The sequence below is a fragment of the Gymnoscopelus braueri genome, assembly GCF_963280865.1.
Source record: "Gymnoscopelus braueri genome assembly, chromosome: 12".
Lineage (NCBI taxonomy): Eukaryota > Metazoa > Chordata > Actinopteri > Myctophiformes > Myctophidae > Gymnoscopelus > Gymnoscopelus braueri.
In genome coordinates this window covers 1,017,659-1,028,888 of record NC_137614.1, presented here as the reverse complement: position 1 = coordinate 1,028,888, position 11,230 = coordinate 1,017,659, and positions in this window count along the sequence as shown.

Sequence of the window (11,230 nt, the reverse complement as noted above, 5' to 3'; positions counted from 1 at the left end):
AAGGGCAGCCCTGTACATACCTTTTTCATCCACATATAAACGATAAAATAATAATAATATTTGCTGCACACGGCAAGATTTTCGGAAAAGTTGGCAGCCCTGTCTTAAGGATCCCCATTAGTCTACTCTACACCGTAGTGGAGACTATTCTTCCTGGGGTCCAGGCAAAAAAAACATCACAATTGTCACGGTCCGCTCCTCGGGCCGTGGACATTGACTGTAATTCTCAGCCCTTGGACCTTTTCTGCCCTTATATGGTCGTGGGCACTTTAGGCCTGTTCTTTAGGCCTGTCACCGTCTGCTCCTCGGGCAGTGGACTTTGACTCTATTATTTAGACCTTCCTGCCCTTATAGGTCGTAGACTTATTAGGACTGTTATGTTGTATCGTTCCTTGTGTTCTGTTACTCTGTTGTTGCGTTTGCCCTGCTTTTGTGTTCCTTTATTTTGTAGTATTGTTTCCTGTTCTGCTTAGTTACTGTTACCTGTCTTGTTTCACCTCCCGTTTGATTAGTCTTGTTCTCCTCCTGTGTCCTTAGTCCCTCAGCCTATCCCAGTGTTGATTGTCTGTTGAGTTCACCTGTGTCTTATTATTTCCCTGTCTATTTAAGCCCTGTGTTTGCACCTTGTTCTTTTTATTATGTTGCGTGTAGTGTGTGATCCTGGTTTCAGTTCCTGTTTGTATACCTACCTGAGTTATTAAACCCTTTAATCTGACCTGTTCAGCATCTGTCTCTCCTGCACTTGGGTCCTACATTCTGCCCTGACTCAGACCGTGACAAACAACAATACATATCATAAAATGAAGTACAGCATGTCAATGCTAGTGCGAAAAAAGAAAAAAAAAACTTGCTTGTGGACTCTAACCTGAGCCTGGGGACAGCCTTGCCCCCGATCAACCATAGGCTCTGAATACCATGGAGAGACAAATGATTATCCTTGACACGCTACTTAAAGGTATACAATGTAACTTATCTAGCTTTCTTCCTTGACATGAAAAGGGTTGACTGGTTTAGAAAGTGACATCATTGTGAAAGTAGCAGGAACTATAAGTCAGTCTTAAGGGATAATGAACAAGGGATATACAACAACATGCTGGACTCCAGAGGAATAAACTAAACCCCAACAGGGTGATGCAAGCAGCACCCTGATGAGACACTGATTTTTAACACATCCTGGGGGACCACACTTGAAAATCACTGCTGTACCATCACTGATGAGCTATAAGTCTGGGAGTCTGCTAAAAAAAAATCACTATGATTTCCTGTTAGCATATACCTTGGGCCATCACAAGTTCATACTGACCACCCCCAACTCGGGGCCGTTTGGTCTCAGGGGCCCCAAAACCCCTTTTTTGGACCGAAATTATGTTAATGTCAATATTAATTTACTAAAATTCCATAAATTGTCTTACACATATGAAATTCGGCATGAAGTATCCTGACACATAGGGGTAAGTAGCAAAATAGGATTCTAGTGCTTGCTATTTTTAGATATGACCTACAACATCCCCAGAAACACAAAAAAAATACTGTCCGCTTGACAAATAACAACAAAGATGATTATATTCCAGCACTTTATGCTGCATATCACTGCCTCAATTGTATATAGAAAACTTCCCATGTCCCTAAGCTTCAATTTGAGCCCAAGATGACCTTTGTATCTTGAAAATTACTCTTTATGTAGCCAATAGTCTGCACTATACCTCAAATCTGGAAAAAAATGAATATTCATAGTCATAGTAGAGGCCCTAGGAGGGGTCCACGCGCGATTGCTTATTTCTTTTCTAGTTTGGATTTTTGGCATCCATAGGACCTCTAATATAGGGATTTCGATGATCCCAAGAAAAAAAGCGGTCCAAAGTGTGTTATTTTTCAATGTTTTATTACCCCTATGTGACCTGCAGGATTGCTGAGTGGAACGGAGGCGAGACTGTCTTTCGGAGACTGTGGCGTGCTCAAATTTAGACCTAGCCCAAAGATAGAGATACCATTTGATTCTAGACAACCTCAGGTTTCCAATGCGACCAACGGTGCCATGCTACCTTGTCGGGAAGGGGGCTAAATACCTAATGATTCGACCATCACCATTTTCCAAATGGTCCCTTGACCTGTCACCTCAATATATGTGAATGTAAATGGATTACATGGATACCTACAAGCCTCCCCTGTGCAGACATGCCAAATTTATGCCAATCTCATGCAGTTTTGGGCAAGAACCATGACGTTTTTTTGCATGCAGTACAAATATGTAATTTCAACCTATTGTAAAATGAGACCACTTTACTGTATCTATAGCTGTATGAGACCACTGTACTGCATCTAAAGACCACTGTACTGCCTCTAGATTCCACTGTACTGCATCTAAAGACCACTGTACTGTATCTAGACCACTGCCTCTACATTCCACTGTACTGCATCTATTGCTATATGAGACTACTGCATTTTATCTATGCTGCACAGTGGTCTAGATGCAATACAGTGGTCTAATACATACAGCTATAGATAAAATGGTACTGCATCTGTAGACCACTCTAGTGCATCTGTAGACCACTCTAGTGCATCTGTAGACCACTCTAGTGCATCTGTAGACCACTGTAGTGCATCTGTAGACCACACTAGTGCATCTGTAGACCACTCTAGTGCATCTGTAGACCACTCTAGTGCATCTGTAGACCACTGTAGTGCATCTGTAGACCACTCTAGTGCATCTGTAGACCACACTAGTGCATCTGTAGACCACTCAGGTGCATCTGTAGACCACTCTAGTGCATCTGTAGACCACTGTAGTGCATCTGTAGACCACTCTAGTGCATCTGTAGACCACTCTAGTGCACCTGTAGACCACTGTAGTGCATATGTAGACCACTCTAGTGCATCCGTAGACCACTGTACTGCATCTGTAGACCACTCTAGTGCATCTGTAGACCACTCTAGTGCATCTGTAGACCACTGTAGTGCATCTGTAGACCACTCTAGTGAATCTGTAGACCACTCTAGTGCATCTGTAGACCACTCTAGTGCATCTGTAGACCACTGTAGTGCATCTGTAGACCACTCTAGTGAATCTGTAGACCACTCTAGTGCATCTGTAGACCACTGTAGTGCATATGTAGACCACTCTAGTGCATCCGTAGACCACTGTACTGCATCTGTAGACCACTCTAGTGCATCTGTAGACCACTCTAGTGCATCTGTAGACCACTGTAGTGCATCTGTAGACCACTCTAGTGAATCTGTAGACCACTCTAGTGCATCTGTAGACCACTCTAGTGCATCTGTAGACCACTGTAGTGCATCTGTAGACCACTCTAGTGAATCTGTAGACCACTCTAGTGCATCTGTAGACCACTCTAGTGCATCTGTAGACCACTGTAGTGCATCTGTAGACCACACTAGTGCATCTGTAGACCACACTAGTGCATCTATGGACCACTGTAGTGCATCTGTGGACCAATGTACTGCATCTACCGAGTCTTCACGGCGACCGCCCTCCCAGGCTCTGTAGACCACTGGACCAATGGTCTATAGATGCAGTACAGTGGTCTTTTGATGTAGTACAGTGGTCTAGAATATAGACAATAGGTTGAAATTACATATTTGTACTACATGCACAAAACTGCATGGTTCTTGCCCGAAACTTCATGAGATTGGCATAAATTTGACATGTCTGTACAGGGGAGGCTTGTAGGTATCCATGTAATCCATTTACATTCACATATATTGAGGTGATATATTTCCTCAATTTGGAAAATGATGATGGCCGTTTTTCCCTCGCCAAAATGCTAACTTTAAGTGGACGAGCCTATCAGTGTCCTTAGCCAGGTAAAGCTGGAGATTGACAGCGAAAGTTGGGCAATCAGGTGGCGAGTTCTAGTGAACCCGAATGGATCCGAGTGCAGCCGACCAAAATGGAACGACAGCCATAGACCGCCGAAGTCTGACGTCATTTACACATCCTTTGTTTGTCTACCTGGTTCGCAGTTTTCCACCCCCGTTCTGAATCCCATAGACGTATTTAATATCGCGTCAAATAAGAACTGTGTTCCAAAAATAAACAAATGACCACGGCGGGTTGACTCTTATGGATATGAAGCATCAACTGACGGTGAGAAAACGCTAATGTTACTTCCGCCAAATTAGTTACATTTTCGCCAGAAACAGACTGTATCAAATATAAGTGACTGACTATCATAAACTATACAGAACCTCCTCCCTGACAATAACGCCGACACGCGGTGTTTATTTTTGGACCACAATTCTTATATGAGACGATTCTAAGATGACCCAATGTTATTCTCCATAGAGAAATTACTTCCGCAAACCTGGGGATGAACGAGTGACGTCAGGACTTCGGTGCTCTATTGTTTTATGTGCACTGTTTTCGTCTCTCTTTTAAAACTTCAAACCGCTCTTTAACTTTTTTTCTGAGGCATGGAATTTACTTTTAAGATTTCGTTGGGATAGAAGTTGTTTAACTTCATATGGTTAATTAATCATGACAGAGCCTATATATTTTTTTTAAATCAGAGAACCGGCAGGGGCGGGCAGTGACACGCATGTGTCCGAATAAGGCAACCTATTTTGGGCATGGCCCTTTCAAAAGTCCCGTTGCGTCACATTGGTCTGGAGGTGGTAAAATCGAACTGCTGATTGGCTAAAGGGGAACAACTGCTGATTGGCTGAAGGGGTTGTCAGTCAACGGTATTACTCCCGCCCAACTCCAGCCCACAGTCAAAAACACACACAGGTTCTCATGCCAGACTCCTTCCTGAAATGAAATGGAAATTAGATTTTCCGGAGGGAAGGGCTTTACCAGGCTACTGATGAGCATGCCATGGAGAGTCTGTCTGTCTGTCTGTCTGTCTGTCTGTCTGTCTGTCTGTCTGTCTGTCTGTCTGTCTGTCTGTCTGTCTGTCTGTCTGTCTGTCTGTCTGTCTGTCTGTACCTCACTGATGAGCATGCCATGGATAGTCTGTCTGTCTGTCTGTCTGTCTGTCTGTCTGTCTGCCTCTACCTCACTGGTGGGCATGCCATGGTGAGTCAGTCTGTCTGTCTGTCTGTCTGTCTGTCTGTCTGTCTGTCTGTCTGTCTGTCTGTCTGTCTGTCTGCCTCTACCTCACTGGTGGGCATGCCATGGTGAGTCTGTCTGTCTGTCTGTCTGTCTGTCTGTCTGTCTGTCTGTCTGTCTGTCTGTCTGTCTGTCTGTCTGTGTCTGCCTGCCTGCCTGCCTGCCTGTACCTCACTGATGAGCATGCCAAGGAGAGTCTGTCTGTCTGTGGGAGGGGAGGGGAGAAGTGGGGGGTGATCATGATGTGCAGACCAGCCTCACTGAAGGATGGCTTGTGGGGGTTCAGGATGAGAAGCTCATCTACCATCAGCTCTGGAGGACCCTCCTCATCAGGGACCCCACCTGTAGAGATCATGCCCTGCACCTGTTCAACTCACTTGTCCAATTGGAGTCCTCAATGCTGAACTTCTGACACTGCCACTATAGCCTGGCTTCCAAAGCACTGCAACTCAAAATGAAATAATAAAGAAAAGCATGCATGCACACAAAATCAAAAGGAATCAATACAAAGCCAGCTATAATACAAATGAATAAGCAGTCTGTCACTTGACACTAGCGCCACCAGGAGGCCACAATAACCTACCTGACCTGGCGGAGACCTTAGCCCTTGAATGTCTGTGATCTTACATACATTTCATGTATTCCAAATACACAGTCATTGATCAGTCTGGTCGACGCGCTGTGTAGTCACGAGCTGCGCGGGCGTAAAAGTGCTCTAAACTCCGTCTGTACTCACCCAATAATTAATTCCTAAGACTTGGAGTCAGATAGTGTCCTCTAGTTTCATATCCATTTGAAAGTTCTACCAGAAAATGTGTGTTTAGTGAAATATCTCCACTTTTCCACGAGCTGCACGCGGACGACTTTCTGTACGGGCTAGGGGCGCGATTTGAGTGTGTGTGTGTGTGTGTGTGTGTGTGTGTGGGGGGGGGGCAGGCTGTTGTGCATTGTCTAAATTCCTGCACTCTGGCGCACTCAGGTGGCTGCTTACAGGCAGTGCACGCATGTGAGTCACATGGGTGCATGCTGCCAATGAGAGCGTGAACACAGAGAGACACACACACAAGCCGAGCACGGTTTCATAGTAAGCTCCACTTGCGCGGGGGCGCCTCCTTCCGCTGCGTTCGCAACTAAATCATTTATAGGCCTATATTTGTAAGATTCGGCTCATATTTTCTTTCTGTCATTTTCTTTTCTGCACACACACACACACACACACACACACGCACACACGCACGCACGCACGCACGCACGCACGCACGCGTACACACATGCACTGTGTGTGTGTGTGTGTGTGTGTGTGTGTGTGTGTGTGTGTGTGTGTGTGTGTGTGTGTGTGTGTGTGTGTGTGTGTGTGTGTGTGTGTGTGTGTGTGTGTGTGTGTGTGTGTGTGCACAATGGCACTCACAGATGGAGAATTAGAACATTTCCTTTTCAGTTAAAAATAGAACAAAAACAAATTATTAAAGGCCTGTTAAAGGGTCAGGATGTTGTGGGCATTTTACCTACAGGGTTTGGGAAAAGTGCCTGTTTTGGGCTTGTTGGTCAATTAATGGACAAGGTAGGTTTATATAACATGTCATAATGAGTATGTCTCTAATTGACCTGCTATGAACATAATGTAATTATGCAACATCTAAAAGCTACATCCATGTAGTGAGCACTACACTCTCATTATAAGCCCTCTTAAGGCACTGATGTCAGATCAGGTGACACATTGGACAGAGCTTGGGGTTCCAGCTGCAGCCATCCATAGTGACATCCCACATGACATCAAACTTAATGAGTAAACCTTGTATACCACCTTATACCCCTGTTCTAATACAGATTGATTGGTGTGCTAATGGTAATGATATTTTGTGACAGAGATTCTTGCTGGGAACATAAAGATGCTCTTCATCTCCCCTGAGAGCCTGTTTGTGGACCCTTGGTGGGAATGGTTGAAGAGCAAAAAAAAACTCAAATATGTCTCGTCACTGTGGATGAGGCTCACTGTATCACTTCATGGTATAGTACAGTATTTACTTATAAGCTTATTCATTTTTGATGAAGTAATGAAATAAGTAAACAAAACATACAAATGCCACCAAATGTTTTTATTTGCTCCAAAGACATACCCTCTTTGAGACATATTGTCTCAAATTATGTAGCCTACTTACATTCCTTACTGTTAAATAAATTTTTTGCCATTTTTATATTTGTAGCGGAGAAACGTTTAGAGCGGCATATTTGAGAGTGCCAGAGGTCAGGGGTATCCTAAAATGCCCTGTGTTGATGCTTACCGCCACTGCCACACAGGAGATGGTGGATGACATCATCAATCGGATGAATCTTGAGAAGGAATCTGTGTTAACTGTATCAGTCAGCTGTAACAGGTATATCTTAGTTTAATGTGTTTCCTATACTGCAGGTAATATCATGATTACTACATGAAGTACAATTTACAACACACAATAAGTAAGTAGCCTTGGGAAACAACACTTCCCGAGCCATGTGGCCCATAGGTCAGGAACATATCTCCTGTTTCTGTAGCGTGAGATAGCTTGATGTACAAGTACATCCCCTAGACATGATGATGCTAGTATATCAACAGGGACTTACTCCCAATCCACCCCTTAATGCTGAGTGCTAAGCAGGGAAGCATTGGGTACCATTTTTATAGTCTTTGGTATGACTCGGCCAGGGATTGAACCAACCTCCCATTCTCAGGGCGGACACATTCTAACCACAAGGCCACTGACCTGCAACACACAATATATACAATATATACAACATATGACCATGTTTTTCAGGCCAAACATCCATATTAGTCCGTGAGCCAGGGGGGTTGGTCATTACCATCTGAGGGGATTAATGCTCATAGTGATTTTTGTCAAGGTATGCATGTCTAGAGTTAGAAAATATGTGATAGCCTTGCACCAATGGTAGCTTTATGGGTGCTATCATGCATTTTATGTTATAACACTAGGCGAAAATTACATGGGTCAATATATGAAAACATACTATTAACCCCCCCCCAAAAAAATATACAAAAGGTTTTTCAATTGGTTCTGGTACGTCTAGGCATGCTTAAGAACATACAAAAAAATCTAGGAAATTATATTTCTCGTAAAGCCATCATTTTCAAGATGGCGTCCAATATGACTGCCAGGAGCTTAAATGGCTTTATGATACTGTTCAACCTAGAAAGGTGGTTTTGGTGTCTAAAACTAGGTCTTAGGGTTCAAGAAATATGGCTGAATCAGTGAAATTACCATCAGTTAATTTTTTATTTCCAAATCAAAGATGGTGTCCATCCCATGGTGATGTTCCATTGTACTAAATTATGTTAAAAACAACAAAATATTGCAGTTGTGTGAGGGAATCTGTGAACTTCGTGAACGTGATTCATATGGGGACCTGGGGGGGCATTCATAGGTGTAGAATCTATTTCTAATGTTATATTTTGACTTGCTGGTCAGTCTTTGGCCTATGTGCTAAAGGTCAGGTCAAGGTCTCTCTCGCACCTTATCGTCCAACCAGGTGTCCAAGCAGGCAGCAGATATGGTCACTGGTTGACATGTACAGCAGGCCCTATTCACCTCACAATTGACATGGAGCCGTTTGTTGACACCTTGCAGGTATATAAGCTCTATAATGTAATTGTGCATCCCGGTGGGATGCATGTTATACAGTCATTCTTCAGCTGCATTGCAAAACTGATGCAAGGTTCAGCACTGGAAGTGGAAATGCATGTGGTTGCAGAACATGACAGGCAAGTTCAGTGGTCAGTCCTGAGTGTATCAGCAGCACTCTGAAGTGGTTTCTATCAACTTGGCCAAAGACATTTGAACAGATACAGCAGTAGCCTACCTGGACACTGCACATCTCCATCCTACTGGCTGACAGTGGGTAGACAACTTCTTCCTACACTTCACATCCACCAGTTTGAATGCGCAGGGAGACACATTGACATTAACTTCACCTTTTCTCTCATGAAGCACATGACTGAAGCACTTCTTCCATGCTGGCCATGTGCAGTGTGCTTGATATCTAACCCAGTGCCTGCTGAAGATGCATGTGCTCCATGCCATAGCATAGAGGCTAAGCTAGACCTTGTCTGTCGGCACCATGATGGATTCTGGATCACTGTCTCTGCTGACCAGTCTGGGGAGCAGACTGCCATAACGATCAGGAAAGATGCTGTCATGATGCATGTGAGTGGAGTGGACTGAAGCCTTCCCCAAAATGTGCAGAAACAGAGGGAGAGTTGAAGCACTGGTGTGTCTTGGTCATAAAATATTGGGGTGTAGGATTCCTCACACACAGAAAGATCATCTCTTCAATCCCATCCTTGGCTAATTTGCCCCCATGCTGTTGTGAATAGTAATGTCCTTTACCCACATGAGATGTCATCATGAAGAGTAAGAACATTAAGCAGAAGCCGTTGAGCATGTTGTACACCTTCAGTGCTGACGATAGATACTGCATTTAGTCATGATGAGGCAGACATCACCATGAGTTCCTATATCCCTGATGCAGCCATCTCTGGAAAGGGTGTGATACACATGCTCAGTGATTACACTGATGTTCTTGTCCTGTTGTATGCTGTGTATTGGGGTGTATCAGGTGGACCTACAGTGTAAAGTATAGATGGAGCATTGGGATGGGAGAGTCTTATATGTATGACAAAGGCAAGATCAGAGCACACTACACTTTGCTGGCAGGGAACATCCCAGGCTACCCTGATGTGCTGGGTGAGGTGGGTGCCACAAGTCAATGGCCCTTCCTCCAACACCGACCAACCTGTTGCACCACATGTGGGCTCATTTATTTACAAGTGATGTTGTGGAAAGTGGCAGACCACCAAGCCCCACCTGACAAGTCGTTTGATGTCACAAAATGTGGATAGGAGATCTAGGATATTCTTGTTCCTGTCATTGCTAAGGGTGACCCCACCGTCAGAGCTATGTGACATGGTGCAATATCAATTTAGGGCACAGAGAGTGAGAAGTACATCACTGATGTACTGTAACTGCTCTGGTGAAGATGGTTACTGATGATATGTTCAAGCTACAGATGAGGAGTGATGTTAATAAGGAGGATACTTGTAAGGATGAGGTAGAACAGGATGTGGGTTGGAGAATACAGATGTAGTTGCAAAAGATACATATTTGACATTAGATTATATCATTTTACATTCATGTTATTATGAATACCAGTTCTTGTGACATGTTAATGACACTTTTCACAAAACAAAATCATGAATAGTGAACCTTGAATGTTCATCAAGTTGTTTCCATTTGTTGTTCTCCCAGAGGTCAATTTTAACCTTGACCTGACCTTTGACATGATTGACCTGATATTAAAAAAATAACATCAGGAATGGATTCTACATATGAAAACCCTAAAAAAGAGGTATTAAACAGACGTATTCTAAGACAAGCGGATTAAAAGTAAAAAATTGCCAGGCGTGTGTTTAGTGGCCATTTTGGATATTTTCTTACCCATTGCACTATATTCTGTTTATTGAATTTCATAATACATTTCCTTAGAATCTAACATGGTTTTAAATCTATAGGTAATTTACAAAGGAACCCTTTGTGTTCCATCTTTCATTAAAACCAAAGTACATCTTATGTCACATATAGTCACTATGTTGTCACTGCCTGTAATATAAAAATATTCTAGATATGCACATTTTAACAACCTTTCTGGACAATATATAGTCTGAGCTTTATCCCAACCATCTTTCAGAGAGAGAGGGTCAATAATAAGAGAGAACCATCAGTTTGAAGTAGAATGCTTCATTCGGATTTTGAAAACTGTGTTTTGGCTTGTGGTTATAAAAGGAGTGATAACACACAGATAGCTACCACCGATGCAAGGCTATCACATTTTTCCTAGCTCTAGGGGTGTATACCTACCCAAAAATCACTATGAGAATTAATCCCCCCAGATGGTAATGATGACCCCATTTTTGGGGTCCTGGCTCACGGACTATATAACGGTCCAGGAAACCGCCGGTAAAAACATTGCTGCTGAGGTCGGATGGCTGGTGCAGGATCTGAAAGATAAAGGCACAGATGCAGAAAAGTCCATCATCTACTTCAGGTTGTGAAACAAAGTTTATCTCAGTGAATAGACAAATACTAATACAATACTAAACGAATAAACAGAAGT